General features: G+C 48.0%; 1 long non-coding RNA gene across 1 annotated transcript in view; it reads left to right on the plus strand.

Moving 5' to 3' along the window:
* The window catches only part of LOC122688594, a 34347-nt gene that overhangs the window by 3550 nt on the left and 4901 nt on the right, over positions 1–25896 (plus strand). The window contains exon 2 of the long non-coding RNA XR_006339516.1: positions 11402–11474. This is a non-coding gene — a long non-coding RNA (uncharacterized LOC122688594). The remainder of the gene's footprint in view (positions 1–11401; positions 11475–25896) is intronic.

Raw genomic sequence — 25896 nt, forward strand, 5'->3', positions numbered from 1 at the left:
TAGGTTTGTAGTGCGTGTTGGCCGGCTGCACTGCAAGCCCTTCCCGGGGTTTCAGCACCCATGTCCTTCCCTTGCGGGACCTTTGACAACCCCTAGGAGCTGTCCCGCCGCCATTAAGCCAGGTCCAGAGGGCGCGAGAGAGTCCTTTCCTGGCCGCCGGAGTCGAGCGGTCCATGCATCTTATAGTTGTCCTGAGCCAAGTAAGTCAGGGTGCGGATACCCGCGAGGCCCTGGCTTTTGAGCTCAGGGCAACCTCCGTTTTAAATTTGCATGAGAAGTGAAATCTAGCGGATAAAAGTACTGCACTCTCAGTATTTGCCCTAGCCAGCTGGACAGCGAATTTCCCCCAGTGGCCCAGATTTTCTTGGGATTGTTCCTCAGTCCTTGAAGGCCTCTCACTGCAGCCCTGCGTTTTCTTATCAAGTTTTTTTAGGGGAGGAGGGAACGGCAGGGGCTCCCGCCGTTCCCACGCTCATGGAGATCTTTCTTCAGTCGCTGGGCTCTTTTTCGCTGTTTCCTTGTTGAGGCACCCCGAAGTTTTCCCACTGCCAGGGACAGGGTAGGGGAAGGTGAGGCGCTGAACATCGGCGGGGTTTGGTTTGTCTACCGAGCCTTTTTGGAGGGCCGGGATCCAACTATGTGGTAAAGCGTAGAAAAGCTCAGGCAACTGAGGCCTCCGAGAGGGTGTTATCACGGAGCTCCAGCGAGCATCTAGTCGGGACCGCCATCCTTAACTGGGGCGACGGAGAAAGGATCTTTTTGAGGATGTTGTCTAACGGAAGCATGCAAAATAATCCCCCTGTGCCCAGAAAAGTCACAGAGGGTTAGGAAGAGAATAAAACGAAAATGACAATAACCGGAACCCCCGCACTAACCGAAGTTTCTCACAAGGGGCTAGTGGAGAGCGGGGGTTGGTATTGCTAGCTGCATCTCCGGGTCAGCCAAGGGTCTTCCGATGCTCGGGGCTTTCGGAATTCCTAGCTGGACTTTCCCGCCGGTTCCGGGGCGGCGAGAACCATTTTCCCGAAGCGCAGCGCTAAAGCAGGCCCGACGTGATCTCCTCAAACCTCCCAAGTCGCCCCCCAGCCCCACCTGAGGGTCTCCCGGGTCCTCCTCAGTTCTGCACCCAAGGGCTCCCCGAAATCTCTCGGTACCCCCACCCATTCTCCCCGAAATGGGGGTGGGATTTTATTTATATTTAAGTTCGCAAAATTGAAATCTTTATCCCGCAAGCGAGCGTGGGTACTTAATTAAATTCTAATTAGGACACTATCAATATCCTATTTAGCCGCGTAGCTTTTGTGCGCCGCGGTCCCTTTCAGCGCCGTAAATAGGGTCTCGACGCCTTATCTCGCCTGCAGGAGACGCCTCGAGAAGGGCTGCGGAAGATAATTTATAGGTTTTAATTACTCTTCATTCCGCCTGATCAGCTTGGCGTTCATCACAGGCCTGTGAATAAAACCCTGGTCAAAAGCTCTGTCACATCGCGCTGGCAAGACGCTTAATCAAAGTGAGCGGCCCCGCGCGCCGCGCGGCCCGGCTCCTCCACGTAATTTCCAGCCAGCTGATAAAGCCAGCTGAATAATGCGGCGGCCCTTTGGAGACACCATTTACAGAAATGACTTTATTGACGGCTTAACGTCGGTAATTCATTTTACCTTTCATGTAGTGGAGCCCGGATTTGTTACAGTAATGGGATGATAAATGCACCCGCGGCCCACGAGCTCCGGGCTGGATTAGGCGGTGCTCCTCGCACTGGTTCGCCCCCTCCACCCCGCAACAGCATCCTCCCCCCAGGCCAGGCCTCCGCCGACGCTCCGCATCCAGAGCCGCCTGCTCTCCGAGACCCCTACCAGGGCCCGCGCCCTCCTCTCTTCTTCCTGAAAATGAACATATTATTGGAAACTTGGTGTTAGCGGGTCGGTGTCCTGGCAAGCCTAATAGTAGGGTGTCACAGTGAGCAAATGTTGATCCAGGTGGGTGTGTGAGGGTCCAGAGGACTCGGAGGGCGCCCAAGACTGGACATGCGGGTGAGGAAATACGGGCAGGATGACTCTGTGTAAACGCCTGTAGGTAGAGGGGTTAGGTGTGTGTGGAGCAATGTGTGTGCAGGCGTGAGTGTGTTTCTGTGGCGGTCTTTTAAGGGGTACTGGTTTGTGCCTTTGAGGATTTCTACCAACATGATAGATGTCCAGGAAGGGGTGGGCAGTCAGGAAGCAGATTGGGAGAATTTTCACAAATCCAATGGAATCCTTTTCTTCAAATGCCCTCTGCTCCAGGGCCAAAGATTTGGAAGTTTAGTTCTGAGCTGTACCGCTCTGCTGGGGCCAGAGGGCTCACAGAAGGCCACTGACATAGCTATATCTCTGCAATAAATTGACTGTCCCCGAGTTCTGCCAGCCCACATACAAGTGGAGAATGATGAGAAAGAAAAGGATTTTAAATGCCAAAAGGAGCATTTCTTTCCTCACTTCATTGAAGGGCGAAGGGAGCCGAAAGAGGCTTTCAATGGTGGGGGGTGGGGTAAGCAAGACGGGGACCCCTCTCAACCCTCCTGCCTCTCTCCCGCTCCCAGATTTCCTCCACTGAAGCTAACTAACCGGGGCCTGCCGCTGAGCAAAAGGCACCTGGCCAGAGGGGAAGTGTTTGTACGTTTGGGGGGAGATAGAGAAGTTTGGGGACCATAAGTAGGAACTGATGAGGAGTAGAGGCTGGGGTACTGTACCTTTGTTTTCCAATCTTGCAAAAACCACTTACGGATTTGGAGAGTGGCCCATGGCTATGGGGGAATGAGCCTATATTTGTGTCTATTGCTTGTGTATCTGAGAACCAGAGACAGAAATGAGTCCATAGAAGCTTTGTTTGTATGTCTGTGTATTTGTGTGCATGGCTGGAGGCTAGGGTATGTACACGTCAGTGTGTACACCTGAGTCTGCCCCACCATCTGGGTACAGTGAAATGTATTTGGGGAGGGTTTTGGTGTATGCTCTTCAGAAAAGAGAAGTCTCCCACCATCCCGCATTCCACAGAACTTTAGATTTCGTTTAGGCAGAGACAAATGTCATGGTCCTGCCTGCTTCCACCTGTCTTTCGTGGATGGGTGTGAGGAGGAGAATCCTGAAAGAAAACCTTGCAGCCTGGCCAGGCGAGCATGCATTGGGCCGAGAGGATGAGCGTGTTGCATGCACACGGTGGTAATCGCATTTCGAGTGTAGATCAGATGGCGGTGGGGCCTCGTGGCGCGGGACATGAATGAGTTGTCGCAACACAATAGCGCACAGCCTTCCTACGGGGACTGGGTGACCAGCGGTTTTGTTGGGAGTGAATGCGAGGAGATTTCTGCTACAAGTGCCTCGGTATTATTATGAGCCGGAAGGTCAGACTATACATCGCAGGTCCCCAAAGCCTATAGACCTTGGGAAATGTGGGGCCTCGAGCCACGTCATACCTGACAGTCCTTTCAATAGACTAATTCAATTAGCGCTCTGGGGTTTTGGTCTTCATTTGGAAGCGATAATAATGTAGGGGGTGAGTGGGTGCAGGGGGATTCAATGGGTATTGGTTAGGGATCCTAAGCGATTGTACCCAAAGTTTGAAGTGGGACTAGAGGAGGCAGGGGAAGGGATAAAGCTGAGGTAGGGGTATGTGGGAAACAAACCACAGAAATAAAATGCTCTGTTGACTCTAAAAATTGGGGCGGCTGCTTTGTTTATAGAGACCCTAGAAGACTGGAGGTGGGCAGGGGATATTTCTTTATTTCTGTGTGCAAGAAGTATACCCACAGATGTCCAGGTTCCTAAAAAGCCCCCTAAAAGCCCGCTGTTGGAGGTGGTCACCTTTGAGGATTTCAATATTTGAATTTATGCACCCATCATCCTGCCTTCCCTCAGGGTTTTCTCCCTTTTATCGCAGGGAGAGGCGGTTCACAGCACGGACTTTTTTGTTCTAGAAACAGTTTTGGTTTCGGAGTGCTTTTACCCCCTTTAAAGCTGGGCAAGAGAGAAAATGAAGCCCCTTCTCTGCTTGACTATGGGAAACGGGGGAAACAGCTCTGGCGACTCCCGAAAACTGCAGACGCGGTCGGCGCCTGATTCCCGGGCACCGGGGTGCAGACACCAGACCGTCGTTGCGGGCGGGTAGGGCTGGATCAAGGACTTGGGGCGAGAGATAAAAGGCCCCTTGGCACAGATTACAGAAACGAGCCTTTACCTTCTCCTCTGTATGCCCAAACCGCCCTAAAGCTGTACCACACGCCCCCCGGAGCCGGGGATTTTAGAGCTCAGGCTTCCGAAAGCAAGGCAACTACATATCCTTCTCTCTATTTCTCTTCACTTTAATCAGACATCCCGCCTTTCTCCTTACAAAGAATTCCACCCAAACGCCAGAACCCTAATGAAACCCTAATGTTCATCCTCACAGCCCTCTACACCACCACCCCCGCCTAAAAAGAAAGCCCGGAGTCAATTCAGCGGCTACTCTCGAATTTTCTTCACTCCTTTATTTTGCTTTTCGCCCTCTCTCACTCCCTCCTCCTGCCCAGGAGGTTCCCAGAGCTTGGGTCCCCAGGCCGAGGGGGCCTGCTGCCCACCCAGGTCCCCACCTGTCCGAGTGGCGGCTCCCGCCTCCATCCGGCTCGGCGCGGGTCGGGGTCCACACGGACTGGCCTCCAGCGCGTGCACACCGGTGGATACGGATGTGAGAGTGCGCGCGAGGGAGGGCCGGGGCGGCTTCCGGGTTCTGCCCCCCCCACCCTCGGCTCAGTCCTGCTCCCCGGCAGGTCAGACCCAACTCTAAAGTTGGGAACAAAAAAAGAATAACTCAAGAAAAAAAATACACAGACGACATCCGAGTCCTTTGCATAGAAGTGCCCCTACGGCTCCAAAACCGCGGTCTCCGGCTCGCCCCAGCAGTCATCCTTCTTCCCTTGACTCCTACAGGGCTGAGCCCTGGTCCCACGGCTCTTCTGCCGCTGGCCCGCGGAAAGCAAGCAGAAGTCGGCGCACCAGGCTCTCGGCGCTCGGGCTCCCGGCCAGCGCCTTCTCGCCGCCCTCCCCACCGGCCCCCGGGCACGAGCCAGGCCGCGCCCTGCTTTCGTCCCCTGGGGTGCAACTTCCCCGACCCCTTCCCGGGGAGGGTGCGGGGATACTCCGGGTTCGACCCGAGATCCGCGCTGCTGGCAGCTGGCGGGGAGGTGAGAGAGGGAAAAGTTTGGTCCGCAAGGGGGGCAGGTGGGGAAAGGAGGTCCGCCGAGCCTGGGAGAAGACTGGGAAAGAGGGGCGAGACCCCGGGTGCCTCCCCCCACCGCCCCCACCTCCTCGCTCAGACTGGCTCGTCTGCCGGGGAGGTGCGGGGGAGGGGTCACTGCCAGCTCTCGGCCTTCCGGGGCCACCTTCCCTCTCCCCCTGCTCCTGCAGGAACAGAGTTGGGGGCGCCTGCGTGTGTGTACGTGACTGTGTGTGTGAGAGACTCCAGGTGAGTGCGTGTGTAGTGTGTGCCAAGTGCACGAAAGGATTGTGTGCATTTTCTGTGCCCCTGGGACCCTCGCGCGGTTGCGCTGTGTCCGGGTTTGCAAGTGCAAGGGTTTGCATGGGCTCTGTGCCCTGGCTCTTGTGCCTGTCGGTGTGCAGGTCTCCAGGGGTGCGTTTGCGTGCCCGCTGGGAACCTGAGAGCAACTCCCTCCCACCGAGGCTGGAAGTGAGGTGTGTGATGGAGCAAGGGCCAGAGGGCTCTAACCCCAAGCCCACAGCTCACCTCCCACCCCATCACCACTCCCCCACCCCCATCATTGAATTAGGGGAAGGCAGAGGAAGCAGTTGATAAATCCTGATTAAAATAGCCACTGGTTTTCTGTTCCCCGCCAAAACCCACCTATGCCATCCCCAAACCGAAGTCCTCACTGGGGGAAACAGTGGCAACATGTGGCAAGGTCAACATCACTGGGCCTCAGAGAGAGAATAGTCTATAAGCCCACTCCACAGATGAGGCAACTGAGACTCAGAGCAGGAAGGGACTAGATCAGTGTCCCCCAGAGGCTGCCGCTGGTATTGGGAATCTTGGACATCTGAGTTTTGTCCCGAGGCCTAAGTGCCAAATGAGAGAGAGCACAGGGGACCGTGGTCTCCTTCCCTGGGTCTGCCAACTCCATTCAATTCACCTCAAGTGAGGTATATTCTCTCCCCAGTCTGTCTGTGCGGTGGGCGAGGCAGCATCTCCTGGGGTTGGGAAAGCAATGGGAGGCGAGCGGGAGACACAGTCCCTCCTCTCTTCTGTCCCACTGGAGGGCCTTAAGGTTCCTACTGCCTTTCGGGGAGGGAGAAGAGGTGGGGGTTCGCTGCTTCCTCTCCACCCCCCACTCGCCTTCGAAACTCTCCAGGCATGAATGATGCTGTTAGGGATGGGAAGTCACTGAGAGGCAGGCTGGCCTCAGTGCCGGGAATGAACTACGGGGGAGGGATGGAATACCAACCCCAAAGCCATTCCAGGCACGTCCCTCCCCTCCCGCACCGAGTACGCCCGCCCCAAAATTGTTATGCAAAGGAGTCAAGTCTGTGATCTTCTGGCGATCAAAGCGGCAAAACCAAATATTAGAAGAGAAGTCAATAATGGATGAGCAGACTAAGAAACCCATCTCGAGGACAATTATCGTCGCAATTGAAAAAAGCTCCCGGCTTCGCTTACTCCCCCCCACCCCATTCCCAATATTTGAAAAAAAAGGAAAAAAGTAGGCGGAAGAATGGGGTCTGGGGATAGTGGTAGAAAAAGGCAGCAGCCCAGCTTGCGTGAATGAGCGGGTTCGTGGACACGCTTGTTGAGGGGAGATAACGCCCCCTAGGGGTGACCCTGGTGTTGTCTCTGGGCCAGTGAGCAGAGCCTTGCCCTCTGAGCTCGAAGCTCTTTGGCCTCTTAAAAGAGTGAGGTCACTCTGAGCTGAAGGGCTAGAATCAAGGTTTCTAGGGTCTTTTCAAACCTCCGGCAAGAGCCTGAACCCCTCTGCTGCACCCCTTTCTATCCGCTTTCTTTCGAGAGGGACCCTAGGCGGGTGGTTAGGGCAGAGAGCAGGGTCCTAGGAGCGCGGGAGGATTCCCGGCTGGTTTTCCTGTGAGGAACACGCCACCTATCGGTGCTCTCGGAGAACTGCACCTGTGTTGCTCTCGAGTAGAGGAGGCTGTAAGGGGGAGGTTTGATCTGAACTTCCAAGGCCGGGAGATCCAGACCCTTTCCGGACAGTCCACACCTGACGAGGGAGAGACAACAAGGAAGGGGATCCTTCACGGAATCCCCTCGCCTTGTGAGAGCTAAAGCTGTTTGCTCAGTGATTCCTAAAGCAGCAAGCACCTGAGTCGGAGTAGGATGGGCAGTGCGCTGGGAGTCAGGATTGGATTCTTTCGACTCCTCTGCTATGCGACCTTGAGGGGGTGCCTGGCTTTCTCTGGGCCTGTTTCCTTATTCATAAACTGAGGAAATTGGATTAGATTGATCCCTTCTCGACTCTGACCTTGAATCTAACATTGAGTCTAAGAAGCATGTCTAGACATCTGTGTCCTGTGTTTCTTTTTCCAGCTCTTAATAGGTTCTGGACTTTTATATGCCATTTATATCCTAATCTCTTATATGTATTTAATGTGTAGCTGCTTCAATTAATATTGCTGTTTTCTCAGTTGTCTGGGGATTTCATTTGCATGGGGTCAGGATGCTTCTTGGTGGCCCAAATAATCCTGATAAATGCCTGTTTGAAATGAAGTCACTCAGTCATGTCTGACACTTTGTGACCTATGGACATAGCCTGCCAGGCTCCTCCTTCCATGGAATTTTCCAGGCAAGAATACTGGAATGGGTTGCCATTTCCTTCTCTGGGGAATCTTCCCGACTCAGGGATCAAACTCGGGTCTCCTGCACTGCAGGCAGACAAGGAATCCCAAATGCCCGTTTACTTAAACCTATTTTTTTTAAAAGAAACAAACAGGAAAACTTCAGTCAGTTTACAGTGTGGACATGGTCGGGGAGGACGGGTGTCACGGAGCGAGGGAGAACATAATGGATGTTCTTGCGGGACCCTGGATTGCAGTCATTGTCAGAGGGGTCAAGGCAGAAGAACAGAAGCTAGACCCGCTAGAAAAACGGGCAAAGCCATGGACACTCTGAGACTCCTGGGGTGGGGTCGGAGGAGCTCCTGACTGGAGGCTCCTGGATAGATGGAGCAAAAAAGGCAGGGCGTTGAGACCAAAGGAGGATCGCTCAGACCTTAAGCCACTTCCCCTGAAACTCACCATGAAATTAATAAAGAACGGAAAGAAGGGGGTGGGGGACAGTATTTTCCTCTGGTTATCCTGAGAAAGCCTGACTTCTGCTTGGAATTTCGGGTTTGTGAAGCTGGAGGGAAGCGAGGGTTTCCCGCTGTGGGTGCTTTTTGGAAGGCCCGGAGCTCAAGCTTGGGGCAGTCTGCCTGCGCCCAAATTAGACGTGCCGACTGGGGCGGCCCGGAAAGGTCTGCACCTGACCGAGCAGCAGGCAGGGCCCGCTAACCTCTTCAGCTTCCCAACGGCCAGGGGCAGCGCGAGGCTGGATCGGCTGCGACCTATGGTGGTTGCTCGGAGGCCGCGTTTCCCCTCCCCTGGGAATTGAAACTCCCCCTGGGACACCCAGAGGGGCTGCCACTTTGAACCTGGGACCCTTTTCATTCCGGATGGAGGGGACGTTTCTCGTCTTCCAGTCTGCGTGTCCAAGAATCGTTCTGGGCCGCCGGCTCCTCAGAAGTGGAAGTGGTGAATTTCAGCGTCTTGACAACCGGCGCACATTGAGAATCAGGGCCAGTGGTTAAAAGTTCTGAGTTGCGGATGGAAAAATCAAGGGTGTGGTCCCTTGTCCTCGTGAAGCGAACCGAGCCCTTGGTGTACTTGATGACCGGGCCCTGACGTCCTGGCGGTCTGGACGGCTCCGAATTTTTCTCCCGAGTCCGGGAGATCGACCTGCACTCAGAGGCCGGCGAAAAGTTCGCAGTCCGGGTTCTCGGCAGCGCGGAACTCACATTGCTTGTGACTCGGGCGCTTCCCCAGCCCCTCAGATCTGACCAGTGGAACTTTGTGCTCTCTGGCCTGGGTGCTGAGGCCCCGGAGTCGGTGGCCACCCCGTTAAGCCCTGTCGGCCCAGGAAACGCGAGCTCCAAGCCTGGGCCTACCACGGCCGCGCCCTGGGGCCCGCGGCGCCGCGGCTGCAGCTGAGGGTTCAGCACGGTGGCCGCGTGATCGCTGTCGCCCAGCCGGCCCGAGGGGCTGCAGGGACCGCGTGTCCAACCCACCGCCTCCTTGGCTCTCCCAGGTGGGCCAAGAAACCCAGATTTCGGGAATCGCGAGGTGCCCGACAAGCGTGCGCCGCGGGGAGCTGACCGAGACGCGGGAACTTGGGCGGCGCTGGCGCAGAAAAGGCTGGCTCCGAAGTGCACAGCTCAGATTCGCCTCTGTGGCGGGACCGACAGAAAAAAAAGCATGGATTCATTCTGCACATTTCATTCAGATGTTGCGGGTCTACAAAGCCATCCGAAGAGACAGACAGACAAGGAGAGAGACTAGGGAAGGGGAGAATGCGGATGAGGGATCGAGATGGGGGAGAGAGGGAAGGAGCGGGGCAAGGGAGAGAGACAGAGACACACACAGAGGGGCGGTCCCCTTAAGAGGAGGTGAGGATGCTGAGAAGGGTATCCTGCAAACGGCGGTGTGCTTTGGGAGCAGCTCTAAGCTCTTCATCGGGGTTCGTTCATTTAATGCTTACAGTAACTTTGAGAAGTGTGGCGCCGCCTCTCCAACTTACAAAGGAGGAAACTGAGGCACGGACAGTCATAACGTAGCCCGAGGGCATGCTCCTAGCAAGCGGAAAACGAAGAGCAGAATCGATCCCCAGCTCTTGGAGGAGCCGGGGAAAGTCTGTTCTGGGCACCCAGGGAGGACCGGGGTGTTATCGTTTTCTCCGCACCGAGGCGGCCTCGGTCGGTGCTCCCAGACGCTCCAGACAGGCGGGCTCGTGTCGGCTGCGGAGCTCCTTCGGGTGAACGTCGGCCCGGCCGTCCGAGTCCTCTCCGGGGGTAGGCAGATCTCTCGTCCTTGGCAGGAACTGGAATCCTGTCCAGGGAGATGACCTTCCGTTTCTGTCACTCAGACAGCCCCTCCGGGTGCAGCGCGGTCGGGCAGCCACTCACCGCGGCTGTTGGTGCTCTTCGCGCTTGTGAGCTCACTGACCTTGGAAGGGGCCCCGCGTGGACTCGTTCTTGGCTGGCTGCAGCGGGCGGCGGGGGCAAAGACGCTGGTCCTGGCAGGTCGAAGCTGCTGGGAATCCCCCACCACCAGCCCAACCCGCACCTCCATTGTCAGTGTCTGGTCTCTGCGGCTGCGGCTGCCGAGTGACGGCCAAAGCCCAGTCTTTTCCAGACTTGCTTTCCGGCAGCAGGCGGGGACCCCGGCTGGGGCGCGCAGGGAGCTCGAGTCCCCAGGCTTCCCCCAGACCTGAGCCTCAAGTGTCCCACCGCCGCCTTCGGATGTCCCAGGGCCAGTTGAGGACAGTGGCAAAACCCGGTTATCCAGCCTTTCCTAGTCATCACCCCCCATCCCTCGGGATCGCTCCCCTCCCAGGCTCCAGCAGCCCTTCTTCCTGACCTGGAGTGCCCCTGACTAGGATGAGGGTGAGGATGGAGAGGGAAGGAGGGGGCCTAGGGTCAGAATTGATAGGAGATAGGGGTCCACTCCCCTCTACCTTGGCTCCACGTCACCTGCAGGCCAGTGAGAACCTTCAGCTGGTGCTACTTGGAAGGGGTTGTGCTGACGGTTGGCTTCCACTCACCCAGGCCCTGGTGAAAGAACTTTCCAGGCCGAGGAACAGGAGGTGGCCTCTCAGCTTGCTTCAGAAACGTGCAGGTGGGCTGAGAAGAGGGGGCTGGACCCCAGAGTGCTATCTCCCTCAGCTAACCGCCAGGAGTGTTAGTCTTTCAGCCTTGGTTCCCTCCTATTTCCGTTTCCCACAGCTTTGTCCTTGAACCCAAGGAGCAGATCTAGAGGCTTTGCTGCAAGGTCTCGTCTCTGAGGTGGCACCTGTGGTTTCTCCAGACCCCAGCAGGCTCTCAGATGAAGTGTGAGCGGAGAAGCCGCCCCTTTCACAGCCCAACGCTGAGGCCCACTGGCCAGCAAGAGACAGTGCCCACTGGCCGGCACCACTTTCCAATTTTGACAAACCTAATTAGGACTTGTCAAATGCTAAAAGTCTTCCTATTGGAGGCTGTCTTAGGTCTGGAAATCACAACTTTGTAAATTTGCAGTATAGTTGAGATTTGGCAAGAAACTGAAGGTGTCAACAATTCTGAATGAATGTGAACTTGAACTTGACATGGGTCTCTCTCTTTTCTTTTTTTTTTTGGAAGTTATCTGAACCTTGAGCCAAAATACACCAAAGAAGAGATTCTCCTCACATCCTCTACCTCCTGGAAGTTACAGGTACTTTGACTGTGGGGATCAAGGGGTTGGGAGTGCAGAATTTGCAGGGAGTATGGGAGATTATTTATCTTCCCTAGGTCATCAGAGAAGGAAAGCCAAGAGACAGTGCTGCCATCCCCTTTTCTCCATCAACCTTTAGCATTTAACCCCTCACCTTTCCTGCCTGCCCCTGTCAGTCTCCCAGCTATCAAGTGCAGACTTGACAGGAATGTTGCAAGGAAAAACTAATTAAACGACAGTACAATGCTTTGGAAATATTAAGTGTCATGTAAATGCCTAATGCTAATAATAATCTTGATGGTGGTAATTATGTGCCAGGAAGCACATCCCAGACAGCCCAGCGCTGAGCCCCAGTGTGCTTGTCTATGAGAGTCCCAGGGAACACCCATTCTTTCTGCCGCAGAGCCCCAGCTTTGAGTGGCCAGGTGGGAGGTGGGAACTCCTTCCCACTCCAGGTCCTGCCCCCATCACCTGGGAAGCAGACTGGGCTTCATCCTGGCTGGGAGTCCTTAAGTTACTTCACTCTCTGACCCTGAAGTCCATGGCCTGTAAAATGGGAAGTTGGTGATTCCCAAGGTATGGCTACCCCCATGTTGGATTCTGCTTCTTCCAGGCTCTGACCAGCTCCACGATGCACTCACCTCAAGGTCTGACCTTTGTGAGCTGGGCGTCTTCCATCCTCCAGAGCTTGCTTAAGATAGAACCATTGGTGGTGGTGGTGGGGGTTACCTAGTTACCCTTCATGTTTAAATAGAAGAATGTCCTGTTAGGGTAAACATATCTCCCTCTTTCTCTGAACTCTTAATGGGAGGGGCAGGAGGTCTCAGGTCTTACCATTTTTCTAGTTTGATGAAACACCAGGCCTTCCCCAGGACTTAAAGTTGCCTTATAAGGTCATTTCACCACCACCCGTCCCTCAGCCCCATCCTCTCCCAATCAGAGCTTCCCCACCAGTGCTGGGCTGGAGATATGGGGTGCTGAGGTCTGCCAAAACCAGTGGAGGCTCAGGGGGCAGCAGACTACAGTGACTCATGATTGAGGGTTTCGGGAATTTCCACCAGAAATCGCTGGGCCTCTCAGGGGTTTTGAAGAGTCAAAACCTAGATACTTTACTGATACTTCTCGTCCTTGAACTTGCCCTAATTTTATTTCTCCGTGACTTGGAGAATAGGTTACAATTTCAGGCTTTTCCAGCTGCCATTTTTTGTCAGTCCTAATTTGGTTGGATTTTCAGTTTTTATTGCTATGTGATGACATACCCCTCCTTGTTGGAGAAGAAAATAGCTAACTTTTTTTTGTTGTTGTTATTCAAAGGAAACAAATTCTTGTCTAGTTAAGCTTTAAAAACGAAGTGCTTTGTATTGTTTAAACTCGGCTTCAGTAACTCAAAAACACCTTACCTTTAAAACTAAAACTTTTTACAGATTAAACAGAAACGGGTGGTTTCCTGAGTATCTTTTTAAGGCATCCAAATAGGAATGCTATTAACGGGGACAGTGTTAGGCTTTGGCATTTAGGCTATGTGATATTTCGTGGTCAAATTTGAGGAGAATGACAACATCAGACACTGACAACACACACACACATATAACACAAATGCACAGTTAGAAGGAATTCTGGACTTTGCCATTTCACTCCTTCTTAGATAAACATAGGCTTTACTTTTTATTTCTTCCTTATAATGAGAAGCTGGGTGTGCGACTCCATGGACTATATAGTCCATGGAATTCTCCAGGCCAGAATACTGGAGTGGGTAGCCTTTCCCTTCTCCAGGGGATCTTCCCAACCCAGGGATTGAACCCAGGTCTCCCGCATTGCAGGGGGAATCTTTACCCGCTGAGCCCCAGGGATGGGGTCCGGGGGCTGAGCAGAGCAGCACTGTCTGTGGGACACGGGCCTCAGCTCTGTGGGGCTGCCCCAAGCTATCATGCTAGCACGCCAGCTTTATTGGATCCCTTTCACTCACTGCCATCCTCCTTCTCATTACTCAGAACTCCCAGTCTCTTTTCAGCATCTGCATTCCTGTACTGGCTGCAGTGTTTGCTGTGGGCACCCAAGCATTTTGTTTAATAACGTGCGTTAATTCTTCTGAAAGCACTCTGATGTGAGCAGTCTGTTCAGGAAATGCGGCTTCCATTCCAATGTGGCAGGGAAACCCTTCTCCTCCTCCGTGTGCTGTCAACACAGTGCCAGGCAATGAGAAACAGTCTCTCCAGAAATTCAGATATTTCCACACTGTCGGCTATTTGGCCCTGGGAGCCAAAATGTTCAGCATTTCCTCCAGATAATAGTATGTTTCCAGGGCCCACAATAGTCTGGGAAATCGAGTCCCCCTTTCCCCTCTCCACAGGAGTCCTTACAGTAGACTGGGCCAAAAGCCTAAGGAACCACCAGACTGAAACGCTTCTCCAAGGCGGGGGTGGGGATGGGGAGGAAGTGTGAGGACATCATTCCCTTTTCTGTCCAGTGGAAACTGCCGAGCATGTGGGGATGAGACCACCCATTTCAGCATGGATGGGCTGTGTTGGTCCAGGGTGGTAGAAGGGATGCAGGAACTAGGCTCAGAGAGCCAAGCGGGCTGGCTTTCCTCTAGCACTTCTGGTTTGGAAGCTAGTTTGATGGGAGGGCTGGCAAATTTGACCATCTTGAGCATTTCCTGTGTGGGTTTAGGAAAGCTAACTAAGGATGGCAGAGTCGCAGGGGGTTACAGGGCCTTGAATTCCCTTTGCTATGACAAGTCTCTGGTGGGCCAGAAAAGCTGCTCCTCTGGAGAGAAGACCTCCTGGCCCACATCCTTCCATCAACTCAGATCCCAGGTCTCTGGCCTGTGAGTAGAAGAAGAGAAGAGTGTGTCGCATTTAGGGTTTAAAGGATATGAAGCCCCAAAGGAGCAGATAGTAGAATATCAGGCATTATCTGACAAGTGGCGAGGAATTTGGGGGAATACAAGCTGACTTGATACTATTTGCTAAATTAGCCTTGCACTTGGGATGCTTCTGGGCCCCCGTATCTCTCCAGTGTATGCAAGCTGCTTCTCAGAGCTGAGGCGCGTGACCTGGTTTCAGTTCTGGCCAGCACGACAGCCCCCGGCCCCATGAGCACTTGGAGTATGGTTGGTCTGAATGGAGGTGGGCCGTCAGTGTAAATTAAAGTGCAGCATAACCAGCAAGACTTACTGCATAGTGCAGGGAGCTCTACTCAATATCTTGTAATAACCTATAATGGGAAAAAATCTTGGATATATATGTATATGTATAACTGAATCACTTTGTTGTACACCCTAAATTAACGCAGCATTGTAAATCAATTATATTTCAATAAAAACTAAACACACACACACAGCAGATTTCAAAGATAGCATGGCAAAAATAAAGTATCTCATTAATATTATTGTATTGATTATATATTGACATGACAAGTTTTTAATTTGTTGGGTTAAATAAATTGTTAAAATTATTTTCCTCTGTTTCTTTTTACTTTCCTTTGATGTGGCTGGTAGAGCATTTAAATTTACATTTTCAGCTTGTATTCAGGGGTCACATTATATTTCTATTGGACAGTGCTGGTCTAAGTAAATCCTTCCCTTTTGAAGTTATTTTTGAGAACTTGCTTATTAATTTCCTTCTTTCATTAGCCACATGCATGGAGGCCACTCAGAGCTCCAGGGAAATTTCCTTTCTGCTAGTTAGGCACTGAAAGATCAGAAGTAGCCCCGCAGCCCAGATTGACTTGTTTCCAAGTAATGGCTTCTGGTGACATCGTGTGGTCATTTCTTAGTACTACACCAACCACAGGCTGTGAGCAGTCCCCATTTCCCAGTCCTGGTGTTACCCACTGCTCGCTGTAGTTACCAGACTGGCTGGGCTAATAGATCAGAAATCCTACACTTGCAGAAGAATGTTTCCCCCCCTGAATGTGTCCTGTTATCCTCTCAGCCTCCTTTCAGCTCTGCTACATCTGCAGTATTGGGTCAACCACATTAACCCACTTCGAGGTTTTCTTTACCCAAGAGAACAATTCTAGAAACCTCTCTCTGCTGCTGCTGCTAAGTTGCCTCAGTCGTGTCCGACTCTGTGCAGCCCCATAGACGGCAGCCCACCAGGCTCCCTCATCCCTGGGATTCTCCAGGCAAGAACACTGGAGTGGATTGCCATTTCCTTCTCCAATGCATGAAAGTGAAAAGTGAAAGTTAAGTCGCTCAGTCGTGTCCGACTCTTTGCGACCCCATGGACTGCAGCCTACAAGGCTCCTCCATCCACGGGATTTTCCAGGCAAGAGTACTGGAGTGGGCTGCCATTGCCTTCTCTGAAACCTCTCTCTAGAAGACAGATATTCCAACCTGGAAACCTTGCAAAAAGTTGAGTGGTCTTAGGGAAGTCTTTCTACTTCTCTGTGCCCCTTTTTCCTCATGTGCAAAAAGGTCATATAGCTGATGACCTCTAACCTCACCTCTGGCTCCCCAAATCCTCTTTGGCAGAGTGGACTCGACCCCTCACAGGTGGTCACCTGTAAGAAAGAGCTTAATGTGAAGTTCAGGGAGCTGACTTAACACAGAGCAGAGATAACTGACCATGATTTCTGAGGGGGCGATAATACAAACACAATTGTTGTCATCGGTGAAGACTAAGTACTTAACATATGCTATCTCATTTAATGCTGACAAGCATCACACAAATTAGGTATGAACACAAAAAGGTAAAGAATCTGCCCACAATGAGCGAGACGTGAGTTCAATCCCTAGGTTGGGAAGATCCTCTGGAGAAGGGCATGGCAACCCAGTCCAGTATTCTTGCTTGGAGAATCCCATGGACAGAGAAGCCTGGTGGGCTACAGTCCATGGGGTCACAAAGAGTCGGACGTGAGTCGGGCACACAAATAACAAGCAGACTTTTAATATACACGAATTTAAAAATTCATCTAGGAGACCAGGGGACCCTATAGAGGAATGCAGACTGTTCCAAGAGAATCTAACTGTATTGCAAATGAACGAAACATTTGCATTTGAAAGGGGTGGAGAAAGATGCTGATCTAAGCAACTTTGGAAATAAGAGAGAATGGAGGCATGGAAAAGTGCACATAAGCACTGTGCTCTGGTTAATAAAATTGTTTCCCATGGGGGCATGCAATAATTATTCTGATATTATTAAGCATGTACACAGGAATTGGACAATCAAGTAAATGGTTGACAGATGATGGGAAACCAATTTCTTATAGTTAGAGTGGGAATTTACAAATAGTCAAGGAGAGGAAGCTGGAATGACCCATGTGGTAATGGATTACAGTGCGAGACATTAATATAAACCCATGTGTAGCTTATACAGATGATTACATATAGAAGTATTTGTATATACATATATATATATTATATACAGGTTAATATACACATACATAGTTCCTGTCCTATAGGCTAAGAGGGCCTAGAAGCAATGAGACCCCAATAGCAATAAGCATCTTAGCACCCAGATCTTGGTTTCTAATACCATCCTCCAATAAGAAACCAAGAGTCCTTGGAGAAATGGCTAATTCTAGAACCAGAAAAGGAAATGCACATGGTAAACCTGGAGCATTTTGTGCTGCTAGAATGTAAGAAAGTGCTCACAACTTTAAAAACCTCCATTGATAGAGGCATACAGGAGTCAACTGAAAGAATTCCCAATGATAAAACTGGAACACCAAACTGCAAAATAAAGTAGTATTGTAACATTTGACTCAAAGTTTAAAATGAATATGTATTCATGGGTCCATACTGATATCAATGATTGAATATATAAATGAATGGGAGAGAAGGGGCAGATTTCCCTTGAAGAAAATTTCCAAATAACACCTTTCACCCCAAGGACTAAGACAGTGCATCCCCCCCCGCCCCCAGAAGTGTAGCCTGGGCACAGGGCTGTTGTTTAGGTGCTCAGTCATGTCCAGCTGTTTGCGACCTCGCGGACTGCAGCCTTCCAGGCTCCTCTGTCCATGGTATTTTCCAGGCAAGAACACTGGAATGGGTTGCCATTTCCTTCTCCATGGGATCTTCCCAACCCAGGAATCAAACCTGCGTCTCCTGCATCTCCTGCCTTGGCAGGCAGATTCTGAGCCATCTGGGAAGCCCATAGTGACTACCTTCCGGAGAGTCCAGTATGCAAAGGCAGAAGGTGAGGGGAAGAATCCCTGACAGGCAAAATCTGACAAACACTTCCTTAGGCAGGTGATCAAGGTCATTATCAGCAGAAATAATTCTTGTTAGCTGGTACTTCTGGTAAAACGATACTTTACCTCTCTGATCTTCCTCCCCAAAGCCCATAATCCTTATCGAGTCATAAGAAATACATCAAATAAATTCCCAGGGACATCCTCCAAAATATTTGAGCAGTATTCCTCAGAACTGTCACAGTGATCAAAAGCAAGGAGAGTATGAGAGACTCACAGACTTAGAGAATGAATTTATGGTTGCCAGAGTGGGGGAGAAGATGGGGAGAAGGGGTAGTCAGGGAATTTGGAATAGACAAGTACACACTGCTATATTTGAAGTCAGTAACCAACAAGGACCTACTGTATAGCCCAGGGAACTCTGCTCAATGTTATGTGGCAGCCTGGATGGGAGGGGAGTTTGGGGAAAAATGGATACATATGTATGTATGACCGAGTCCCTTTGATGTCTACCTGAAAATGTCACAACATTGTTAATTGGCTACACTCCGATACAAAATAAAAAGCTTAAAAAAGAAAAAAGAAAAAAACTAGAAAAGTCTGAGAAACTATCACAGCCAAGAGGAGCCTAAGGAGACATGACAAGTTAATGTAATGAGGCATCTTGAGAGGGACCCTGGAAGAGAAAAAGACAATGAATAAAAGCTAAGGAACTGTGAATAAAGTACACACCTTAGTTCGTTTGGGGGCTTCCCTTGTGGCTCAGCTGGTGAAGAATCCGCCTGCAATGCAGGAGATCTGGGTGCGATCCCTGGGTTGGGAAGATCCCCTGGAGAAGGGAAAGGCTACCCACTCCAGTATTCTGGCCTGGAGAAATTCCATGGACTGTATAGTCCATGGGGTTGAAAGAGTCGGACACGACTGAGCAACTTTCAGTTCGTGTCCATGTATGAACATGTAGCTGCACACTAATGTAAGATGATAATGGGGGGAAACAAGGTCAGGAGCATGTGAGAGCTCTCTGTACTACTTTCTCAACTTCCCTGTAAGTTTTAAACTGTTTTGAAAAATAAAGTCTATAAAAAATGTTGGGGTTTCCCTGGTGGGAAGAATCTGCTTGAATGCAAGAGGTACCAGTCCGGGAAGATCCCACATGCCTCGGAGCAGCTAAGCGCGTGTGCCACAGCTATTGAGCCTGTGCCCCAGAGCCCATGCTCCCCAGCAAGAGAAGCCGCTGCAATGAGAAGCTTATGCACCACAACTAGAGAAAGCTCATGGGCAGCAACAAAGACCCAGTGCAGAAAAAAAAAATGTGATAGGCGAAAGCAAGACGAGGCTGTAAAAATGTCTCTAGGTAAGGGTTGGCAAACTTTGTAAAAGGCTAGTTAGTAAATATTTTAGGTTTTGGGCCTTATGGTCTCTATGACAGCCACTCAGCTCGGCTGTCTTAGGGTAAAAGCAGGCACAGGCCACACAGACGAGATGGCTGATTTCCAATAAAATTTTATTTAGCAAGAACAAAACAAATAAACAAAAAGTGGCCTGTGAGCCATGGTTTGCCAACCCTGCTCTAACTTGTGTACTTAGAAGCGGAATTTCTGGGCCACAAACATCCAAACGCTCCATTTTGGAAACCATCAAATGGTTTTCCCAAGAGACTGCATCAAGTTAAAAAAAAAAAAAAGAAAGGAATGTATTAACATAGAAGCTGCTTTTGATTCATGTCTTGCCCAGAACTTAGGATTTTTTTCTAAAATGGTTTTTTGCTGGGTTCTTGTGCTGCGTTTCCCTGATTATAGCGGGCTTGTAATTTCTCCCTCTTCGGAGAAAGGCCTGTTCGTGGTTTTTGCTCAGTCCCTGCTGTGTTGTCTTTCTTTTAAGCGTTAGCAGGAGCTCTTTATATATTCTGGGCTTCTCTGGTGCCTTAGATGTTAAAGAATCTGCCTGCAATGCGGGAGACCCAGGTTTGATTCCTGGGTTGGGAAGATCCCCTGGAAAGGGGAATGGCTTCCCACTCCAGTATTCTTGCCTGGAAAATCCCATGGACAGAGGAACCTGGTGGGCTACAGTCCATGGGGTCCCAAAGAGTCAGACACAGCTGAGAGACTAACATATACTTCAGATATTAGTCTTTTATTTGTTATTAATGTTCCAAATATCTTCTCCCAAGATATGGCTTGTCTTTTCACTTTTCATCAATATCTTTTGATGAACAGAGTTCTTAATTTTAATGTAGCCAGGTTTATTAATCTTTCCTTTTTATAGTTAGTACTTTCTTTTCTCTCTTGTTGAAGAAATCCTCTTGCCTTTCACCTGTAAGTCCTCAGTACCTCTGGAATTTACACAAAGTCCAGAATATATGGAGGAGGAGAGAATTCAATTTTATTTCTTTCTGTTTGGATTGCCAGTGGCCCCAGTCCAGCCCTTCCTCCCCTGCTGTCTGCAACGTCACCATGTCACGTCATGTCCACATAGGACATCTAAAGCTGGTGTCTAGTTTGTTTCATTTGCCACATAATTTCATGATAATTCCTGATACCAAATTACCCCCAACCTAGTCTTTTTCAGGAATGTCTTGACTATTTTTAGCCTTTTGGACAGTCATATATGCTTTAAAATTATCTTGTCAGGTTTTCTGTGTGTGTGTGTGTGTGTGCCCAGTCGTGTCTGACTGTTTGCAACCCCAGTTTTATGAAAAAACAAACAAACGGTATTAGTTCTGGGAACTTACTGAGATTGCATTGAATCCATAGACTGGTGTGGGGAGAACTGACATGTTCAGAATGTTGCACCTTCCTGTCTCTGAACATACAATATGTCTCCTAACATCTTTGGGATGAGGTTTAAAAAGGTTAAGTGATCAGCCCCTGGGACTGTACAGTGAGGCTGAGGTTAGCCTGTGAGCTCTGAGTTTCCCCTCTGCCCAGGTGAAGGGGAGCTCACCCACCTTCAATAAAAATTTTCTTCAATAGAAAAACAGCAAAGAGGGCTCCTGACTATACTAAGCTCGCTCACCCAACTGGGAACTCAGTCGATAGAAGCAGAAAGGGGCCCTGACCCTCTGAGAGTTGTAAAATGAACAACTGCCACTCCTCCTGCAGCTCAAGCTGTTTGCTTAAAGCACTTTTTAATAGGTCCTCAGACAGGGAGATGGCAATTAGGTCTTCTCAAGGCTCCAGGTGCCCCAGAGAGAGTGGTTGAGAAATCTGATCCCATGAACAGATAGGAAAGTTATAATTAACATAGTCTATGCGAACACATGTGATTGCCTCTATAGTAGTTTTCCAAACCATCAAGAGAGTTCTCAGACAAACCTTCACTCACAGGGCGGCTCAGAATGCCCACGCTTCATACTACCAAGTTCCTTGTTTTCATAAAAAACAGATAAAAACCCAACCTAGATGGTCTGTACATCTGCCAAGTCTAAAATCAAGGAACTGAAATGAATAGGCACTGAGTATTTTTGTTGTTTTTGTTATTTTTCAGTAGTTAAGTCGAGTCCAACTCTTTGCAACCCCATGGACTGCAGCACACCAGCCTTCCCTGTCTTTCTCTATCTTCTGGAGTTTCCTCAAACTCATGTCCATTGAGTCGATGATGTTATCCAACTATCTCATCCTCTGTCACCCCCTTCTCCTTCTACCCTCAGTCTTTCTCAGCATTAGAGTCTTTTCCAATGAGTCAGCTCTTTGCCTCAGGTAGCCAAAGTATTGGAGCTTCAGCTTCAACAGTCCTTGAAATGAATATTCAGGGTTGATTTCTTTTAAGATTAACTGGTTTGATCTTCTGGTATGTCTTTAAAATAATTGTCTCTCCACTGAGGCATAACTTAAATTCAGTAAGTTACAAACCTGGAGTGTCCAGCTTACTAAATTTTTACTCAAGTATACCCCGTGCAGCCACTACCCAGATCTGGCTATTCAACATTTCCTGACCCCAGGGGTCCCCTGTGCAAGACCCCCGCCCCAGCCATGTCTTCCCCCAGGAGGCTGCTACTCTGACTTCAATCACCACGGATTAGTCTTCCCTGTTTCTGAAATCCCTATGGATGGAATTCTATCACATGTATTTTTTGCGTATGACTTCTTGAGCTCAACATTGAAATTCATCAGGATATCACATGTCACCATCGTTTGCTTTTTTCAACTACTGTATAAAAACCCATTGTCTGATTTGTTGCAAGTCATTTTACTACTGGTAGACATTTTGGTTGTTTTCAGCTTGGAGCTATTGCAAATAAAACTGCTGTGAACATCACTGAACTTGCCTTTTAGTACACCTGTGTGCACCTTTAAGCGGGTATAAACCTAGGAGTTTAATAGTCCAGTTTCTGAATTATGATAGGTCTTGAATTTTCTTTCTTTCTTTCTTCCTTCCTTCTTTCACATGTTTAGCTGTAGACTTATGTCTGGCAAAAGAATGTAGCCCTAATGATTATGCTTTTATTGCCATATTTATTGTCATATTGGTAGGACATTAACCAGCTTTTATCTGGCCTGACAGTACTTTTCTTTTTTTCTTCTCTCCTTCCTACCTCCTTCGCCTCCTTCCTTCTTTCTTTCCAAAATCATCTTTACAATAAAATTTACAGTGTATAATTTACATATAATCAAATCCACCAATTTTAATTGTACAGCATAATGACAAATGCGTATGGTTGTATAACTACCACAATCATCAAGACAGGAGATAGTCTTGTTAGCCAACTGTCTTCTGTACCTCTGCAATCACTTTTCCCCATCCCCAGCCCCTGGCAACCACTCACTTGATTTCTGTCCTTATAGTTTTACCTTTTCTAGAATTTCATAAAAATTAAGTTGTAGTTTCTATAGTCCTTTGTACTTCCTCTCTTTCACTCAGCATAATTATTTTGAGTTTCATCTGTGTTACTGCATATGTCACAATTCAATCCTTTTTTTTTTTCCATTTATTTTTATTAGTTGGAGGCTAATTACAATATTGTAGTGGTTTTTGTCATACATTGACATGAATCAGCCATAGATTTACATGTATTCCCCATCCTGACCCCCCCTCCCACCTCCCTCAATCCTTTTTATTGTAGAGTGATATATATATATTTCATTGTGATATACTGCATTTTATTTTCCTATTTATTAATGGACTTTTGGGATTTTTTTTTAATTTGGAAGATCTTATTAGTAAAGCTGCTATGATTGTTTGCTATAGTTCTTTGCATAGAAGTGTGTTTTCATTTCTTTTGGATAAATACCAAGAAGCAGGATTATTCAGTTACAGAGTAAGTATATATTCAACTTTATAAAATAGAGAGCTAGTGGGAAGTTGCTATATAACACAGGTAGCTCAGCCTGGTGCTCTGTGGCAACCTAGAGGGGTGTGATGGGCTGGAAAGTGGGAGGGGGGTTCAAGAGGGAGGAGACATATATACATACTGATGGCTGATTGACATTGTTGCATGGCAGAAACCAACATTGTAAAGCAATTATCCTCCAATAAAAAATTTTAAAAAACATTAAAATAGGTAATTCCTTAAAGGAAATGCCAAACTGCTTTCCAAAGTGGTTGTACCATTTTGTTTTCCCACCAGCATTGTATGAGAGTTTAAGTTTCTCCATATCTTCACCTATACTTGATATTAGTAGTCTTTCTTTAAAATTTTCTTTATACTGGAGTATAGTTTATTGACAATGTTGTGTTAATAAATGTTGTGTTCGGGTACACCACAAAGTGATTCAGTTATACATATACAGGTATCTATTCTTTTTCAAATTCCTGTCTCAGCTAGGTTGCTGCAGAATATTGAGCAGAGTTCCCTGCAATATACAGTAGGTCCGTGTTGGTTATCCATTCTAAATATAGCAGGGCGCACATGTCTATCCCAAACTCGCTAACTCTTCCCCTCCACCCTTCCTGGTAACCTTAAGTTCTATGAGTCTGTTTCATAAATAAGTTCATTTGTATCATTTTCTTTTAGATTCCACATATAAGTGATATCATATAATATTTCTGAGTATTGCCAGTATTTTAATTGTAGTCAATTGTAAAAATGTGTAATTGTGTCTCATTTGGTTTTATTTATTTTGCTTTGTACCTATTGGCCGCTTGAATATATTCTTTGATTAAGGACTGTTCAAATCTTTTACTCTTTTAAAAGTTGAGTTGTAGTCTCATTAAGTTGTAAGAATTCTCTATATATTCAAGATATACAAGTCTTTTATCAGATTTTGGGAATGCTGTTTTCCCAGACTGTTATTTGTCTTTTCATTTTCTTAACAATGTCTTTTGAAGAGTGTAGATTTTTTATTTTGGTCAAGTCCATTTTACTTATCTTTTTCTTTTATAGTTTATGTATTTTGGGGTTTTACCTAAGAAATTCTTACATAATCCAAGACCAAGTTTATCCTTATATTTTCTTCTACAATTTTTGTAGTTTTAGCTATTACATTTAGGTCTATGATTGACTATGGGTTATAGCTGGTGTATAGTATCAGATAAGGGTCAAGGAATATTCTTTCATATGAAATTCCAGGTGGTCCAGCAGCTTTATTGAAAAGTCTGTCTTTTCTCCACTGAAGAACATTAGCACCTTCGTCAAAAATTCACATCCATACAATGGGGTTGTTGTGAGAATTAACTAGGACTTTGAAAGCCCTAAGCATTAATAACTAATAATTGAACAATAATTATTTTCAAATTTATAATCATTTATAATTTATCATTATTTCAGTTAAATTTTCTGTAAAATAGATGTAATACTACATATTTTGTAAGGTTTTTGTGAGGATTTGGTGACAAATATTGTAAATAGAACTTTCAGCAGTTTCTGCATGCAATAAGTTCTCACAATCTTCTCTATATAACATTGCCTACAAGTAGACACCCTCTAAATAATAGCTATTCTTACTATCTTGCATATGTCTGTAAACCCTCATTTGATGATTAATACATGAAAATATTTTATGCAATTATTAATGCTAATATCCCTTATGAATCAACAAGGAATTATTATTTTCTACCTTTCAAATTGGATAATTTTTTTTTTTAATGAAACCCAGTGTTGCTAAGAATGAGGGAAAATGAGCACTCTTTTATACTGCTTGTAATAGTGCAAATTAGCCCAGACTTCCTGCAGGGCAACCTGGCAATATAAATCAAAACTTGTTAAAACGTGCATACATTTTGGCCTCACAATTCAAATTTTAGGAATTTTAGCCCAAGAAAATAATTAAAATTGCGTGTTGAGAACTGTGTGCAAAGGTGCTCACTGTAATAATATGTATAGTCGGAGGAACCTTATAACCACCTAAATGCTTGACAAATAGTTAAATAAATTGCTGTACACTCATGCAATACTATACAAGATGCCCTCCTTTAAAATTATGTAGTAGAAAACTGTTTTATGATGTATTGAAGGAAAAGACTAGGTTACATACCAGAATTCATTTTTTCATTCAGCAAGTATCTGTTGCAGACAATGGGCTATGATGGAGAACTATTCAGACAGTGCAAGGCAGTAAGTGCTGGGACAGGTGATGGCAAGGGGCTAAAGGCCCACACACAAGGATGCTTAGGCCAGTTTGACCTGAATTTGCTGTCTAGGTCGGGTCAGAGCTCCCATAGTGAGTGACATCTCAGTAGAGACGTGAAGAATGAGTAGGGCTAGGCAGAGATAGATGTGGGGTTGGTGAGCAGATAGAAGAGGGTTCCAAGCCAAAGAAGCCATGTTACTACAAATTCCAGGAGATTACCGAAAGCTTTTATGCTAAAGAGTGAAGTGATCAGCCTTTGCATCCTAGAAGGTCTTCTCTCCATTGTGTGTGGGGTGGATTGAAAGGCATCATAAAAGTAAGTAGACCAGTTAGAGACTGTTGAAGTAGTTCAGAGATGATAATGGTCTGTTGGAAAGAAGTAGATGAATCCAGGAGATATTTAGAAGGGCTATTGGACAGGACTCGATGATTGATTGGGTATGGGAAGTGAGGAGGGGAAGAAGAGGGCACCAAACAAGGGTCTGGCATGACCACCTGGACCAAGAGTGACCCCCTCAGAAGATGGGGAACTCTAGGGAGGGCAACTGGGAGGAAAGAGGGGAGAGGTGTTGTGTTCTGCTTGGGTTACATTCACTTTGAGTTCCTCTTAGCAGAGAAGCTCCATAGAGAAGCTCTAATCCATAGTTGGGGATTAGAGTCTGTAGCTCAAGAGAGAGATTAAAACTGAAAACTCAACTCACATATAAGTGATGACTGGACACAAGAGAGTGGGTAAGAACTCATAGGCCAGTATTTTTGAAACTGCAGATCTTAAT

This window comes from Cervus elaphus, chromosome 33 (genome assembly GCF_910594005.1).
Source record: "Cervus elaphus chromosome 33, mCerEla1.1, whole genome shotgun sequence".
Classification (NCBI taxonomy): Eukaryota; Metazoa; Chordata; class Mammalia; order Artiodactyla; family Cervidae; genus Cervus; species Cervus elaphus.